Raw genomic sequence first — 17,648 nt, forward strand, 5'->3', positions numbered from 1 at the left:
CACCGCGCTCCATGTCGATTGGTTGCCGCCGTGGCCACGCGGAATCCCCAATTGGCCAGGCGGTCAGCGTTGAAGGGCCGCCCTGCGCCCATTTGCCCGCTGGTTTCAAGGCCCGGGGTTGGCTGGGCGGGCAGCAGAATGGGGCGCGCGGATTGGCCGAGAGGAGGGACATTGGGGTGAGGCCGGCTAGAGCCGGCCACTGATTGGATTGGCCTGCTAAAGGCCTTGAGCTCGGGCCGGCTGGCCGCTGGGAGGAGGATGGACCGAAGGTAAGACTCCGGACCCGCGTGATTGGCTGGGATACTAGACGTTGATAGGATAAGGCACCCGACAAAACTGGGGAGAGGAGTTAGGGGTCGGGGCCGCGGAAAGGCGGGAGTCGACCCACCGCTTTAGAAGCCTGGCGCGGGGCACGACGGGACGCCCCCGGAAAGAGGCGGAGCCGTGTCCAGGCTGCGGTTGAGAAAGCGGCGTCACTCGGAGGGGCGTGTTGAGGGTTTCGCGGGCTCGAGCGGGGGAGGGGGGACCGTTAAAGCCCTGCACCGCGCCCACAGGAAGCTGCTTTAATGGCTAGGCCTACTTGGTACCAGGCTCTCTGCTGGGAAGGACCTTGAAGACCGTGCGGTTCAACTTGCAATTTGCTGATGTGGAAACTGAAGCCCAGAGAGGGTATGCAACCTGTCCAAGGTTACTCAGCCGATTAGTCGCCTGATTGGGACTGGATTCGAGCACGAACTGTCCTTATCCTTACAGGCCACTCCAAGGAGGTGAATGCTAATACCGTCCCTTTAGACCTACTTCTAGATTGAGGCCTGTGCTGTTACAAGGTCAAGCTTAACGTGGGTTAGATATTGGGATTCCTCCTAGATCCGCATCCATAGCTATCAGGTACTTGAAGGAATAGAAATGTTTCATCCTGCGAAGGTGCTCCTATTGTAAAGTTCTGGTTCCGTGAACCAGAAAGAATGTGTGTACAGGCATAAAGTTCTTAGCCTTTTTTAGTTACAGCCCTGAAAGAAACTAATGAAAACTTTTCCCTAGCAAAATGCACATAAAGAAAAGGTGCGTACAGTTTCTTGACTTCCTTTACATTGGTGTTGAGGCTCTGGGTGAAGAATTTCCTGAATTGTTACATTTGCACCGTTTTGGCCTAGGGTTAATTGGATGTAGCTAGCTTATAGAGCTCTTTACCATATAACTTGAGCCTGTGGGATAATTTCCCCTACTGTAGCCATACTAGGAAAACCTAAGAGCAACACCGTCCTTGCTGAGAAGTTCCAGCCAAGAGTTAGGACGTTTCCTGCTAGCCTAGCGGTTAGAATTAAATGCTTTCACTGCCACGGCCTGGGTTCAATCCTGGTCGGGAGAACTGGACACTCCACAGGCGGTGTAGGGCAGCCAAAAAAGAATCAGGAAAATTAGCTAGCTACCTTTAACCCTTAAGAATGAAGAAGAGGTCTTTCTCTGCCAGAAATAACACATTTCTGCAACTGGAAGTATGGGGACACCTCCCTTACCCATCCTGTGACTAGTTAATTTCTGATGATTTAGCAGTCCTGATCTCAGCCTTTTGCTTCATCAATCAGCTGATGCAGAACTGCCCTGTGGGTGTAACTTTATTAGGAATCAGTGAAGGTTAAGTGAGATGACATCTGTGAAAACCTTTGAGTTGTCTTTGTGAGGATTACCCATGTTACAAATGATCCACAGTTCTGTTCCGCGGACTTTTTCCTGGCCTTTTACCAGTTTGCCCCTCTGCTCAGCATCAGTCATGATTCATGATACTACCAGTGAGGGCAAACGGATTTTCAGGTAGCTGGAATAAAATGCCAAGAAGATAAATGTTTTGTAGCAAAGTTCCAGTCAAACATAAGACCCTTAACATAACCAGCTGATTTTTTTGTTGAACTAAGATAGGTGCTATGTAGTCCCTGTCAAAAGCACTCAGCACTGTCATGCATTCAGCAGATTTACTGAGGCACTTAGCACTCATTTACTGCCTGAGTTCATGAACCACCTCTGCCACTTCTTAGCTTGTGTGATTTACTTTGCTTATATGTAAAATGGGGCTAATAATTGTACCTGCTTCATAGAGCTTTTGGGAGGTCTTAGTGGGTTGGTAAGTCCTAGGATCACTGCCAGCATAATATATGTTATATATACATTAGCTATTGTTTATTTAGTGTGTATTTTGTAGTAAGCAAGTGGTTCTTGGTCCTTGGCCTGTTAGGAAAGGCCTATTAGTTTAATCAGTTAATCTCATAAATAAATGTAAAGTTGTGAAAGTGAGAGATAATCAAAGAATGACCCAGCCAGGAGGCTCAAGGAAAGAAAGTTCACCTGAGAAAGGGAAGAGAGTTACTCAGATGAAGAAGGGAGGAACTCTGTGTGCAAACACCCTGTAGTGGGAGGGAGCTTGGGGATTATAAGGAGCTGCAAGAAGGCCAGTATGCCCAAAATATCGGAACAGGGGATGGCGACAAAGCTAGTGTGCAGAGTAGGGGAAGACCATCTGAGACCCTTGAATGCCATGCAGATGCTTTTGTCTATATCCTAAGACCAAAGGCAGCTACTCAAAGGTTTTAAAAAGGTTGGTGATTGTAATGTAGAAGAGCAGATGCAAGGAAACCAATTAGAATGCCATTGTAATAATCCTGATACAAGATGTTACTTGTAAAATGGAGAAGGGTGGAAATAATAGTGGAAATAGAAATGGTACTGAACTTGGAAACTGATTGAAGATTTCTGGGTGGTGATGCCACATGCAGTGTTAATCAAGTAGGAGGAATTGGCGGCAGTGTGGTTTAGTAGAATGTGGAGAGGTCCACAGGCGCTTCAGGTTATACCTCTTGAGCTCTGAATGGAGTACATGGGTTTTAATAGGCTATTCTCTATAACTTTTTGAATATCAGGAATATTCATATCCAATAAACAAATTCTGAAATGAAAGAGAGAAACTGGATTTCAGTCTTACTCTTCCACTTCCTGCTGTCTAATTTTGAGCAAGTTACTTAATTCCTTAGACCTGTGAAATGGGAGACTGGCACACCACTGGCTGGACTGAGCATGAATGGGAGCTGTGGAGTGCTCGGTGCAAGTATCTCATCCTGGAATATGTTCACCAACATGTGTTAAACAAGTGAATTGGTGAATGGATGGGATCAGATGGCACTCCAGGCTCAGTCTCCCCACTAACCCATAGAGCTTATATGTGAGGCGACTGGCTGCGAAGGGAGAAGCTGTCAGACTGTGACCTGATGCCTTTTCCTCCTAAGCAAAGCTGGCTGACCTCAGAGGGGCACATGCATCATATCCTTTCGGCCCTTGAGAAGTGACGGTCTAGCTTTGTTAAAGGCACTTTATAACATGTTACACTTCATCCTCTCTTCCAGCGTTCTCCACACTAGCACCCATGTGTACCGTTGGACTGATCGAGGCAGCTGTATCTCTTCGTCCTTCAGAAGTGCTCTCTGTCCTAGGCCTGTGCCTGCTTGGCGTTCCCTCCTCATCTCTCCCAGTCCTCAAGTCACGCACAAGTTTGTGTCTTTGACCATTCATTCCAATACATGAATTTCTTAGATGTACCCCGCACCTCCCAGGTTATTTCAGGTGTGACATGGGGATGTGATGTCCATAAGAAATGTGCAAACCAGATGTGGTCGTGGAGCTAAAATATCAGAGGAGGAGGAGAATTTTTTTCTGGCTTATGAGAATACTTAGTAGACAAAGGGTCTTTGAGCTGAACCTTGAAGGATTGGAGAACTTCATAAATAGATTGCAATGAAGCCTTCTCTAAGATAGTGCACATTTATATCTTCCCTTATTAACTGTGATCTTGGAAATGCTTATTTGATGCCTCTGTGTCTCAGTTTTCTCATCTGTAAAATGGGGATAATAGTTTTAGCCAGGGTTGGCTTATGGGTGTGAGACCTGTACAGTCACACGTGTGCCTAGAAATGTTGGCCCCTCACTATGGTTTAATGCTCCCCTGTCACCATGTTGAAATTCTTAATAATTTTTTAACGAGGGACCCTGCAGATTGTGTCCTGATCTTGCTTTATAGGATTATTGCAAAGTCCTAAGAAGTTTAATACTTGTGAATTTCTTAGAACAGTGAGGGCCTGGCATATGATGAGGTTTCAGTAAGCGCTAGCTGTTACTGTTACTATTATCCTCTGAACTCTTGTAACAATATACCTCACAGTGTACCTTATAATTTTTTAGCATATAAATAACCAACAGAGGGCTTCCCTGGTGGTCCAGTGGCTAAGAATCTGCCTTGCAATGCAGGGGACACTGGTTTGATCCCTGGTTCAGGAGGATCCCATGTGCTGAGGGGCAGCTAAGCCTGTGTGCCACAACTACCAAGCCTAGGCTCTGGAGTGCTCCAGCCACAACTGCTGAAGCCCATGTGCATAGAACCCGTGCTTCTCAACAGACAACAAGAGAAGCTGTCGCATCGAGAAACTTGCACACTGCAACTGGAGAATAGCCCCCCGCTCACCACAATTTGAGAAAAGCCTGTGCATGCCAGTGAAGACCTAGCACAGCCGTAAATAAAAGTAAATATTTTTAAAAGTAAATAATCAGCAGGGATTTGGGGGGGGGGCAGGCGGGGGTGGGGGGGAGCGAAATCTTCCCTGATCTGGGATCAAACCTGTGCCCTCTGCAGCAGAACTGTGGAGTCTTCACTACTGGACCACCAGGGGACTCCAACCACCAACAGATACTTTCCAGTGCCTGTTCTATAACGGTACTGGATGGGTCACAGAGATGAATAGGACAGTATTTCCTCCACTAGTTGATGGAATAAGGCATGTATGTTAAGCATACCTAGTTAGTAATAAGTAATATGTCATATGATGAGTATAGAAATTTTTAAAAATAGATTTTTGGGTTCCACCTTCAGAGAATCTTATTAGTAGCTCTGGTATGGGACTTAAGAATCAGTTCCCCAGGTGATATTTTTTGGGGGGGTAGCGTAAGGGGAACTGTGTTGGGTCGTCCTTGTGGCATGCAGGCTTTTCTGTAATTGTGGCATTTGGGGGCTTTTCTCTAGATAACAGCATGCAGGCTTATCACCCGCAGCATGTGGATCTTGGTTCCCCACTCAAGATCAAACCTGTGTCCCCTCCCTACATTAGAAGGTGGATTCTTAACCATTGGACCATCAGGGAAGACCCTTCCCAGATGCTTTTAATGAATAGTCAAGTTTTGAAGCATGGGCACTAACGCCAAGGAGGTGATGGTGGAGTAGAGGCAGAAAGCTTGGCACTGGAGTTGGTCAGGCTGGGGTTCACCTTCTACCGTCTACTAGTTTTGTTACTTTGCGTAGTTACTTAGCTTCTCAGTTTCCTCATTTGTATACATTAAAAACATTACTTTAAAGATGAAGTTTTAGGGACTTCCTTGGTGATTCAGTGGCTAAGACTGAGCACTGGGAGCTCAGAGTCTAGTGCACGGAGCTATTAATAGATTCCACAAGTTCATATGCGGAAACTAAAGATCCTGCATGCCCGGTGCAGCCAAATAAATATTTTTAAATAAGTAAAGTTTAAATTTTAAAATGGTTGAAAAATCTGAGCATATAGTGGACACTTAATTATGTGCTTTTTCCTTTAGAAGTGGGGAGATGGTATCCCAGGAAGAAGCAGTCACAGAGGACTTCCTGGAGGAGAGGATAATCCACCTCCATAAAAGCAGTATGGTTTTGATGGGGAGAAAGTGTGATTACACACTTTAGCAATAGCCAAGATATTAGGTGAATATTAGAGGAATGCTAAGTCACAAAATAATTGATGGGATTTACTGACTGATTAAATAGGAGAGAGAATGCAAGGCGAATCCTCAGTCTTCAGCCTTAAGTATTTTTGAGAGTAGTCACTTTAAAAACAAGATCCTATATGGGAGCCAAGTTGGCGCAGGAAGGTGGGGTAGAGGATGGCGGAGGGGTCATGTATCCAGTTTCAGAAATATTTAGTCTTTAAGGTCATAAGGGGACAACCAAGGGAAACTACATTCTCTCTCTTTCTTTCTGTCTCTGTCTCTGTCTCTATCGCGCGCACACACACACCTGGGCCCGTGGTATTGGAAGCACAAAGTCCTAACCTCTGGGCCGCCAGGTGATTCCCAGAGACTGTATATTCTTGATTGGGATCTGGGAGAAAGGCTGGAGCTTGGGAAATAAGTTAGAAATCAATAGATCAGAAACAATCATCGAGCTCCCAAGAATAAGTTATGTCTTGGAGGACATAGGAAACAAAAGCAATAAAGAGATCTGGGGACTGGAAATGGTGTTAAAAACTAGTGGGCACTAAATGTGAGAGGGAGAAGAGAAGGAACAGCAGAAGTAGAAAAAGAATGGGGAGGGGAGTGTCCTTAGCTGTGGTGATCTGAATGTCTTCTCTAAAGGATGTCCAGATGCTATCCCTGGAGCCCAGGAAAATGCTACTTTACCTGGTAGGAGGTACTTTGCAGCTGTGGTTAATTGTGGGAACTGGATTGTCTCAGTGGACCCACTGTAATCACAATCCTTAGAAGAAGGAGATAGGAGGATGAGTGTCAGAAAAGGAGATGTGATGGCAGAGGTAAAGGCCTGAGTGATGTGGGGCCGTGAGCCAGGGAATGTCAGCAGCCTCTGAAAGCTGGAGGAAGCAAGGAACAGATTCTCCCTAGAGCTTCCCAAAAGAAAACAGTTCTTTTTTAAAAAGTCTTTATTGAATGTGTTACAGTATTGCTTTTATTTTACCTTTTGGCTTTTTGACTGCCAGGGTTGAGGGATCTGAGCTCCCCCACCCCCTGCACTGGCAGGTGAAATGTTAATCACTCGAGCACCAGCAGCCCCAGGAACACAAATCTGCTGACTCACTGAACCTTCTTTCAGCACTGGAAAAGAATGAATTTGTGTTGCTGTAAGCCGCTAAGTTTGTAATTTGTTACAGCAGTGATAGGAACCTAATGCAGGGGCTAACGGAAGACAACCTGAATTCCCAGCAGTGACGGAGTGGTTAAATAAGTTACAGTACATTACTGTGGTGGACTATTGTAACTGTAGTTAGCCATGAAAAAGTATGCCATTAAAGATCATCTAATAATATGGGCAATGTTCATAATAGATTGCTAAGTACAGAAAGCAAGTAAAAATATTGTAGCTATTTATGTGAAAAATTCAAGAGGTACACTTCAGAGTTAACACATTTTTTGCACTGAACGTAGGCATGGTATACCTCAGTAAAAAAAGTTCTGCAAGTATTATATAGATGTCCTGTTTTGTTCCAAGAAGAGAAGTGTATTAAACCTGTATTAAACCAGTGTATCTGAATAGGAAAAAGACTGAGACTGTATAAACCATATGTTAATAATGGCTAACTCTGGTTGGCAGATTACAGATGATTTTTATATTCATTTTTTATTTCTGTGAATTCCAGTTTTTCTTCAGTGAACAGGTATTATTTTTGTGATGAAAAATTAGTTTTTAAAAATCAAGGAAAATGGGTAGGGGGAAAGTCTGAAGAAAGATTTGTATGCTCAAGGGCAAGGGCCCTGGAACGCCTGGCACAACCAGGCCACTATCAACAATTTTCTGCAAAATAGGTGATTTAAAAAAAAAATTGTATCCCTTCCACCCCCAACAGAAAGGGATTCAATCCTGGGGACGAAGAAGGAAGAACAAAGGCAGGAATATAGAGGTAAAAGCTTCCTGGATCCTGAGCCGGGGCCTCCGAGAGATGGTGGGACGTAGAGCAGACTGTCTCCAGGAAGTAGAGCCTTGCCCTTGCCCTCTCCTGTGCTGACCAGAGAGTGAGCCTGGAGACAGACCACACACCCTCAGCTGCTTTCTCCTTTCATTTTCAGTCCTCCATTATTTCCTTCCTGTTTTTTTTATAACTATTTCTGTATGACTGTGCTGGGACTTTCTCTAGTTGCAGTGAGCAGAGGCTACTCCTCATTGCGGTGCACGGGCTTCTTATGGTGGTAGCTTCCCTTGTTGCAGAGTATGGGCTCTGGGTGATGGGTTTCAGTAGTTGCGGTTCCCAGGCTCCAGAGCATGGGCTCAATAGTTGTGGCGCACAGGCTTAGTTGCCCGGCAGCCTGTGGGATCTTCCCAGGCCAGGGGTCTCCTGCATTGGCAGGCAGTTCTTTACCGCTGAGCCACTAGGGGAGACTCCTTTGTTCTTTTCTTAGTTATCAAAATAATACATGCTTCTCAATGGAGAAATTTGAAAAGGCATGAAGAGTTAAGCAGAAATCACCTGTAATCCCAAATTATAATACCAGTGAAATATTGGCGTATTTCTCAACATAGTTCAGTTTTAAATGAAAATCAAAGTATTACTATGTAACATTTTTGTAAACCCTGCTCCTCCCCCCAAAAAAGTACTTCTGAGAATTTTTAATTGCTTGATATCATTGTCAAATTGTGTTAAAAAGTAGTATATGAACTAAACATATTTGAACTGACTCGAATTGGGTTTTCATGCTTGGAATGCAGATGGAGGGGTAAGTAAAGGCTTTTAATGTTGACTTAAGCTTTTTACAAATGTACCAATAAAATAAGGTAAAAATTGAAAATCACTCAGTATGCCCAGTGAATCACAAACCCTGAGGCTCACTGAGGCTGCTCCTGGCCAGGTGTTACAGGGAATCCTGTGTTCTGGGCCAGCACCCTTCTAATGTTCTGTTCTTTTTTTCTTTATTTGGTTGAGTACATACTCAATTTTGATTATATGCTTCATTGTTTTAAGAAAAGGCGAACTGTCTTGTGTGTCTCCTTTATTCTTACAGGTTTCTGATACCAGATGTGTGGGAGTCTCCCTGCCCCCGCCCACCCCCCCCAGCAATTCTCTGACAATGAGGGTCAATTTAACTCAGTTCTGACGCTGTCTACCTGGAGATAGAGTCAGCTCCCTCAGGTTAAGGGTGCGCTACTTCCCAGGTGGCGCAGTGATAAAGAATCTGCCTGTCACTACAGGAGACGCAGGAGACATGGGTTCAATTGCCTGGTCAGGAAAATCCCCTGGAGTAGGAATGGCAATCTACTCCAGTATTCATGGGCAGAGTGGGAAATTCTGCGGACAGAGGAGCCTGGCGGGCTGCAGTCCATGGGGTCACAAGGAGTCAAGACACGACTGAGCACAGCACAGCAACTCACGAGATCACCTCCTACTTCAAATGTTGATCATAAGTAGTAGGCCCCCAGGTTACCCACAACTTCTGACTTGGCTACAAATCTGAGACTTCCATGACCCCTCCTTGGGATCTCTAAATTTGCTGGAGAGACTCACAGAACTCAGGGCAACACTTAAATTTACCAGTGCATTAAAGGATATGATAAAGGATACAGATGGGGCTTCCCTAGTGGTTCACAGGTTCAATCCCTGATCCTGGAAGATCCCACATGCCGCAGAAGACCCTACATCCTACATCCCACCTAAGCCCCTGCACCACAACTGTTGAGCCTGTGATCTAGAGTGGGGGAACCACAACTCTGTTGCAAACCTGTGGTCTGCAACACGAGAAGCCACTGAAATGAGAAGCCCTGGCAACCACACCTAGAGTAGCCCTCACTCTCTGCAAACTAGAGAAAAGCCCATGCAACAACAAAGACCCAGCACAGCAAAACTAAATAAAATTATTTTTTTAGGAACTTCCCTGGTGGTCCAGTGGCTAAGACTCCATGCTTCCAATGCAGGGCCCAGGTTCTACCCTGCGTCAGGGAACTAGATCCCCATGCCGCAGCTGAAGGTAGTACACGCCACGACTAAGACCCAGTGCAGCGAAATGAATTAAAAAAAAATTTTTTTAAAGGATACAGATTAAGAGATCCATACATAGGGGGAGGTCTGGGAGGGTCTGAACACAGGAGCTGTTAGAGTGTATTCACTTCTCTGGAAGCTCCCAAACCCCTTACTATTAGGATTTTTATAGGGGCTTCCTCATGTAGACCGCGCTTCGCTGATAGCTCAGTTGGTAAAGAATCCACCTGCAATCCAGGAGACCCTGATTCAATTCCTGGGTCAGGAAGATCCGCTGGAGAAGGGATAGTCTACCCATTCCAGTATTCTGGCCTGGAGAGTTCCATGAACTGTATAGTCCGTGGAATCACAGAGAGTCGTACACAACTGAGCAACTTTCACGTAGACATGATCAACTGTTAACTCCATTTCCATCCCCTCTCCCCTATTTAGAGAAGTTGAAGGTAAGAGGCAGGGCTGAAAATTCCGAGCTTCTAATTATGTTTTGGTCTTTCTGGTGACCAGTCACCATCCAGGAGCCCATCCAGAACAAAAAATGTTCCCAATGTAAGCACTTTACATTTACAAGGGTTTTCAGGATCCCTGCGTCAGGGGTGGAGTATAGTATCTTTTGTCCTCTATTAGACTATAACTAAAGGTTTATCAACCTTGGAGCCATTAATATTTTGGGCCAAATAATTCTCTGTTGTGGGGGTGCGGTCTTGTGCACTGCAGGATCTTTTAGCTAACTTAGAGTATTGCACCCCCGTCCCCATCTCTGACCATCAGATATCTCTCCAGGGCTTCCCCGGTAACTCAGTGGTAAAGAATCCACCTGTCAGTACAGGAGACATGGGTTTGATCCTGGTCCTGGAGGATCCCACATGCCACGGGACGGACAACTGGGTGCATGAGCCACATTTACTGAGCCAGCACTGTAGAGCCCGTGAGCAGCAACTACTGAACCCCAGTTCCACAACAAGAGAAAACCACGATAATGAGAAGCCCAAGCACCGCAACCAGAGAGTAGCCCCCACTTGCCGCAACTGGAGAAGACGCAGCAACGAAGACTCAGCACAACCATAAATAAATAAAATCTTGAAATGTCTGCAGACCTTGCTAATTGTCCCCTGGTAGCAAAAATTGCTCTCCTACCCCCGCAGTTGTGAACCACTGCTCCTTGACATCTAATAAATGCCTGTATTCCATATAGTTTATCGTCCAAACAGTATCATTGCCTCATGAGGGTAATAGCTAATCTTTATATAAAGCCTTTGCTCTTTGTAGTATTCTAAGATCATTACATGTATTAACTCATTTAATCTTCAGAACAACCCTGTGAGGTAGGAACTGTTATTCCCTTTTTACAGTCAAGAAAGCAAGACTCAAAAGTAGTTTGGTTAATTGCTCAAGGTCACCCACCTGCAAAGTAACATCTGGGATTTGCCTACCCAGGCAGTGCAGCTGCAGATTCTGGACTCAAACCATTTTGCTATCTACTGCTTTTAAATACAAAAGAAACTAACTTAAAAAAAAGCCAAGCGTTCTGCCTGCAGAATTTGCATAGGCGAACACAAGCTAAAAATAAAATTCCTATTTTGCCTTTTTCACTAAACATAGCAAAGCATTTGCCATGTTGCTAAAATCTGATAAATTATTTGAATGGCTGCATCATATTCTGTCAGGAAGATAGACAATAACGTGACCAGTCCTTTCTTATTGGGCATTGTGGTCTTTGCTGATACTTCATTTGAAACATTATAGTCAATTTTTAAAGTATAACTTGCAAGCAATAAAGTGCATCCGTTTTAAGGGTATGGCTTGAAAAGTTTTGACAAATGTTGGAACCAGCACAAGATACAGGACATTTTCATCACCTTTGTTCCTCTCTCTAGTGGTGTGATGAAGCTGACTGGTACCCTAGTACCAGATCAGGAGAACCAATTTTATGTGCATCTCTTCTCAGGTCTACATTTAGTGATATCACATTCAGATCAAATCAGTCGCTCAGTCGTGTCCGACTCTTTGCGACCCCATGAATTGCAGCATGCCAGCCCTCCCTGTCCATCACCGTCTCCCGGAGTGCACTGAGACTCAGGTCCATCGAGTCAGTGATGCCATCCAGCCATCTCGTCCTCTGTTGTCCCCTTCTCCTCCTGCCCCCAATCCCTCCCAGCATCAGAGTCTTTTCCAATGAGTCAACTCTTCGCATAAGGTGGCCAAAGTACTGGAGTTTCAGCTTTAGCATCATTCCTTCCAAAGAAATCCCAGGGCTGATCTTCAGAATGGACTGGTTGGATCTCCTTGCAGTCCAAGGAATTCTCAAGAGTCTTCTCCAACACCACAGTTCAAAAGCATCAATTCTTCGGCACTCAGCCTTCTTCACATTCCAACTCTATATAGTTTCAGTCTTTTCATTTTTAAAAAAGCTAGGAACTTTTAAAAATCAGCCTTCTTCACAATCCAACTCTCACATCCATACGTGACCACAGGAAGAACCATAGCCTTGACTAGACGAACCTTTGTTGGCAAAGTAATGTCTCTGCTTTTGAATATGCTATCTAGGTTGGTGATAACTTTCCTTCCAAGGAGTAAGCGTCTTTTAATTTCATGGCTGCAGTCACCATCTGCAGTGATTTTGGAGCCCAGAAAAATAAAGTCTGACGCTGTTTCCACTGTTTCCCCATCTATTTCCCATGAAGTGGTGGCACCGGATGCCATGATCTTCGTTTTCTGAATGTTGAGCTTTAAGCCAACTTTTTCACTCTCCACTTTGACTTTCATCAAAAGGCTTTTGAGTTCCACTTTTGAGCTACTAATGATATCACATTAGTAGCTCAAAAGTGGCCATGATGGGAATATTTACACCACAGAAATTGGTAGAGTGCCACAAATCAGGGCTTTAACATTTTTTTTTTAGAACCAGTTTACCTGGTTCTAAATTGTGCCTCTTTGCAGTCAACTCTCCCATCTTCAACCACAGTCTGCTTTCTGGCATCTTTTGCATTTTTATAGACTTCTTTAAATGAAATCGTGCAGCACGTACTCCTGTGCCTACCTTCTTTTGCTCAACTTTTTTCTTATTTTGGGGATTCATCAGCATTGTGGCACATAGCAACAGTTCATTCCTTTCTATTGTGTTCCATTATATGGATATAGAACTTGGCCAGAAACTTTGTTGTGGTTTCCGCAAGAAACAGCAGGTGAGACAGGGTAACACAGGCTTAGGATTGGCTAGTTTAATGATTGCAGTGGACCTTAGGGCATAGGAACTGGCTTTAGTTGTCTGGTATCTGGCCCTGGGGTGACTAGAACAAAGGAATAGTGACTTTAATTGTGAGCTTGATGAATTAGGTGGTTTGGAGTAAGGGTTTTGGATTGGCAGAATGACTTACTATCTGAGAATTGGTTAGCATTCAGAGGGGCAGTCTGTCCTAGGCTGGAAAGGCCCCAAGATGTCAAAGCATCAGTAAATACAGAAAAAATGTAAAACCATGATTAATACACCTTGAAAGGTGTATTATCTGAACTCAGGGATGCTAAGCACAGCTGAAACACAACTGCATAGCGTATAGTGAAACCTGGCCCCTTTGCCACACTTGGCCCTAAGATTCTCCTAACCAGATTAATACTCTTCAGTCAGTATATTGGATCCTTTGGGAAAACTGATCATCTCATGAAGAAATACCTGCAGATATTGTATTAGTCTCCTGTTGTTCAGTCACTCAGTCATGTCTGACTCTGTGATCCCGTGGACTGCAGCACTCCAGGCTTCCCTGTCCACCATCTCCTGGAGTTTGCTCAAACTCATGTCCATTGAGTCAGTGATGCCATCCAACCACCTCATCCTCTGTCGTCCCCTTCTCCTTCTGCCTTCAATCTTCAGTGCTCAACCTTCTAGCTCTCACATCCATACACGGCTACAGGAAAAATCATAGCTCTGACTATACGGCCTTTGTAGGCAAAGTAATGTCTCTCCTTGTTAATACACTGTCTAGGTTTGTCCTGCTTTCCTTCCAAGGAGCATGCATCTTTTAATTTCATGACTGCAGTCACCATCCACAGTGATTTTGGAACCCAAGAAAATAAAGTCTGTCACTGTTCCTATTGTTTCCCCATCTATTTGCCATGAAGTGATGGAACTAGATGCCATGATCTTAGTTTTTTGAATGCTGAATTTTAAGCCAGCTTTTTCACTCCTGTTTCACCTTCATTAGGAGGCTCTCTAATTCCTCTTCACTTTCTGCCTTTAGGCTGGTGTCATCTGCATATCTGAGGTTACTGATAATTTTCTCCCAGAAATCTTGATTCCAACTTGTGCTTTAGTCTCCTAAGGGTGCTATAACAAAATCTTGGTAGCTTAAAACCAAAGAAATTTATTCTCTCTCAGTTCTGGAAGTCAGAAGTCCAAAATCAATCAAGTCTGAAAACGTGCCAGGGTCATGTTCCCTCCAGAGGCTCTAGGGAGCGTTTCTTTCGTTGCCTCTTCCAGATTTTGGTGGCTCTAGGCATTCCTTGGGTGGCGGCAGCATCACTCCAGTCTGCCTCCATCTTTGCCTAACTTTCTCCTCTCTCTCTCTTCTGGGTGTCTCCTATAGACACTTGTTACTGGGTTTAGGGCCCACCCAGAGTATCCAAGGTGGTCTTAAAATCCTTAATTGCAAAGACTCTTTTTTTCCAAATGAAGTCACATTCACAGAGTATGGGGATTAGGATGTGGATATGTCTTTTGGGGAACCACTGTTCAGCCACTGTAAGAGCTGAGAGTCCAAAGTGAAAGTCAGCTCACTGCAGTAAGGTCCAGCAACTGAGAAGCCCTGTCTCATGAACACAGTGTCCAGAAAGTTTTAGTGCCTCAGATGAAAATGGGAATGGATGTCAAGGATCACCAGATAGTTGAAGAAAGTCTCTAACATGAAAGACAAAGACCAAACAAATAAGAACAAAGGAACTTGGAGAATATAGAAACAGCACAGAGACCACAACAAAACAAAATATAACTTAAAAGATGATAAATGTTCTCAGATATGGAGATGTTGTTACATCCATGAAATAAAAACATGGGTAGTAAAAAATTAGGAAAAAAATTAGGGAATAAAACACCTTAAAAATTTGATAACCAATAACTGCAATCAAGGAGTTACAGGACTTTCATGGTGGTCCAATGGCTAAGACTGTGCTCCCAGTGTAGGGGGCCCAGGTTCAACTTCTAGTCAGGGAACTGGATCCCACATGCAATAGTTGAGATCCCACCTGCTGCAACTAAGACCTGGGGCTAATAAATACTAAAAAAAAAACACCCCAAACCCACAAAGGGTTAAAAGATAAAATTGAGAAGATACCCTTTAAAAAAAAAATCTGAGTGAAACAACTGACAAAGGATTAATCTCCAAAATATATAAGCAGGTCATGCAACTCAATACCAGAAAAACAAATAACCCAATCAAAAAGTGGATAGAAGACCTAAACAGACATTTCTCCAAAGACATACAGATGGCTAATAAACACATGAAAAGATGCTCAACATCATTAGAGAAATGCAAATTAAAACTATAATTAGGTATCATGTCACATTGGTGATAATGGCCATGATCAAAAAACCTACAAACAATAACTTTCGGCTTTTGGCTCAGAGGAGGCAAAGGTGCAACTTTCTTTGGTCCTCCCGGATCCGGGTTCATCCGACACCAGCTGCCTCCACCATGTTATTTAAGTGCGACCCCAACGAGATCAAAGCTGTATACCTGAAGTGCACTGGTGGGGAAGTCGGTGCCCCCAAGATGGGTCCCCTGGGCCTGTCTCCAAAAAAGGTCGGTGATGACATCACCAAGGCAACTGGTGATTGGAAGGGTCTGAGGATTACAGTGAAACTGACCATTCAGACAGGCCCAGATTGAGGCGGTACCTTCTGTTTCTGCCCTGATCATCAAAGCCCTCAAGGAACCACCAAGAGACAGAAGGAAGCAGAAAAACATTAAGCACAGTGGAAACATCACTTTTGATGATATCATCAACATTGCCCAGCATATGCGGCATCAGTCTCTAGCTAGAGAACTTTCTGGAACCATTATAGAGATCCTGGGGACTGCCCAGTCTATGGACTGCAGTGTTGCTGGCCGCCACCTCATGACATCATAGATAACATCGATAGTGGTGCAGTGGAGTGTCCAGCTAGTTAAGAACGGCAAAGGAAAAAGAAAAATAAAGGATTATTTGACAACCAAAAAAAAAGTCTACAAACAATAAATGCTGGAGACTGTGGAGAAGAGGGACCCTTTTGCACTATTGGTGGGAATGCAAATTTATACAGTCACTAACTCGGATAGTAAAGCGTCTTCCTGCAATGCGGGAGACCTGGGTTCGATCCCTGGGTCAGGAAGATCCCCTGGAGAAGGAAACAGCAACCCAGTCCTGTATTCTTGCCTGGAAAATTCCATAGACTGAGGAGACTGGTAGGCTACAGTCCATGGGGTTGCAAAGAGTCAGACACGACTGAGTGATTTCACTTTCACAGAGAATAATATGGAGATTCTGTAAAAAAAAAAAAAAAAAAAACTAGCAGTAAAAGTATATGATTCAGCAATCCCTCTACTGGGCATATACCCTGAGGAAACCACAAGTGAAAAAGACATATGTGCCTGGTGTTCATTGCAGTACTATTTACAATAGCTAGGACATGAAATAAATAAGTTAAATGAGCAGGGTGACAATATACAGCCTTGATGCACTTCTTTCCCAATTTAGAACCCGTCTGTTGTTCCATGTATGACTGAGTGACTGAACTGAACTGAAGACATAAAAGCAATCTAGATGTCCTTTGACAGATGAATGGATAAAGAAGTTGTGGTACATATACACAAGGAAATATTACTTAGCTAAAAAAGGAATGCATTTGAGTTGGTTCTGATGAAGTGGACAAACTTAGAGCCTATTATACAGAGTGCAGTAAGTCAGAGAAAAACATCATATATTAACATATTATATATGGAATCTAGAAAGATAGTACTGGTAAACCTTTTGCAGGGCAGCAGTGGAGACATGGAGAACAGAGCTGTAGATGTGGGGAAGAAGAGGCTGGGACGAATGGGGAGAGTAGCATGGGAACATATGCATTGTAAACATATGATTGTAACATATGTAAACATATCATTGTAAACATATGATATGTAAAGTAGATAGCTAGTGGGCATTGGATGACTCCGGGAGCTCAAACCAATGCTCGGTGACAACCTAGAGGAGTGGGATGAGGTGGGAGGGAAGTTCAAGAGGGAAGGGACATACATATACCTGTGGCTGATTCATATTGATGTATGGCAGAAACACAGTATTGTAAAGGACTTATCCTTATATTAAATAAAGACAAAAAAGCTGGGGAATTCCCTGGCAGTCCAGTAGTTAGGACACTTTCACTACCAAGGGCCCGAGTTTGATCCCTTGTTGGGGAACTAAGATCCTACAAGCTGCACAATGTGTCCAAAGGGGAAAAAAAAAAAAGCTGGAAAATGGGCATGAAAGGTTTTTTAAAACTGGAAATAACCCACAAGGGTTAACATTCATCTTAGGAGTTACAGAGAAATAGAGCAGATGTATGAAAAGTGGAGGGAAAGCAATCATCAAAGGGATAATTCAAGAAATCAAGTCAGGGGACTTTCCTAAGAGTCCAGTGGTTAAGAATCCACCTTCCAATGCAGAGGGCATGGGTTCCATCCCTGCTCGGGGAACAAAGATTCCACATGCCATGGGGTAACTAACCCTGAGTGCCTGCCACAACTACAGAGCCCATGTTTCCTGGAGCCTGTGTGCCACAACTGAGACCTGACACAGCTGAAAAAGGAAAATTAAAAGTCAAATCAGGACTGAATGAATTATATCTCCAGAATGAGAAGCCCACTGAGTGCCCAACATCAGTCAGTT

General features: G+C 44.0%; 1 long non-coding RNA gene and 1 pseudogene across 2 annotated transcripts; both read left to right on the forward strand.

The window, feature by feature from the left end:
* The first annotated feature begins 42 nt into the window (after nucleotides 1–42).
* LOC106700926 (uncharacterized) lies at nucleotides 43–12,261 on the forward strand. 2 transcript variants are annotated; one of them, XR_011467987.1, is made up of 4 exons: nucleotides 282–767; nucleotides 3,393–3,536; nucleotides 7,635–7,688; nucleotides 10,536–12,261. It is a non-coding gene; the product is annotated as an uncharacterized lncRNA (long non-coding RNA). The 2 variants fall into 2 exon arrangements; XR_011467986.1 differs by lacking the exons at nucleotides 282–767; nucleotides 3,393–3,536 and adding an exon at nucleotides 43–269.
* A 526-nt stretch (nucleotides 12,262–12,787) lies between these two features.
* On the forward strand, nucleotides 12,788–16,952 carry LOC138992108 (large ribosomal subunit protein uL11-like; annotated as a pseudogene).
* The last annotated feature ends 696 nt before the right edge of the window (nucleotides 16,953–17,648 follow it).

This window comes from Bos mutus, chromosome 19 (assembly GCF_027580195.1).
Source record: "Bos mutus isolate GX-2022 chromosome 19, NWIPB_WYAK_1.1, whole genome shotgun sequence".
Taxonomy (NCBI): domain Eukaryota; kingdom Metazoa; phylum Chordata; class Mammalia; order Artiodactyla; family Bovidae; genus Bos; species Bos mutus.